Genomic DNA, 359 nt, shown 5'->3' on the forward strand with positions numbered 1-359 from the left:
CCCAATCACCATCTCATGGAAGGAGTGTAACCATTCGTGTTTGATAAATAAAAGGTTCATCTGATAAGAATAAAGCTTTATACTGAAAGAGGATTTTAGGGAATAAAAGTGGCTATCCGGTAGAAAAAGAGGTTATGCGCTGTCAGTTTCTGAAGGAGATGGATGAACTGAGCTGAACGATGAGGCACAGTAAAGAGATTGAAAAATAATAATAAAAAACAACAACAAAGAAAGGGTGCTCCGATACTTGCTAAACGTTGGCTTGACAACTAATTAAAGTTTTATTTTGATATGACTATATATACACACGCCACTGGTATTAAAAAGTCAGAAGTAACTTCAGTACCGTGCCTCGCGTG

This window comes from Penaeus monodon, chromosome 34 (assembly GCF_015228065.2).
Source record: "Penaeus monodon isolate SGIC_2016 chromosome 34, NSTDA_Pmon_1, whole genome shotgun sequence".
NCBI classification, from domain to species: domain Eukaryota; kingdom Metazoa; phylum Arthropoda; class Malacostraca; order Decapoda; family Penaeidae; genus Penaeus; species Penaeus monodon.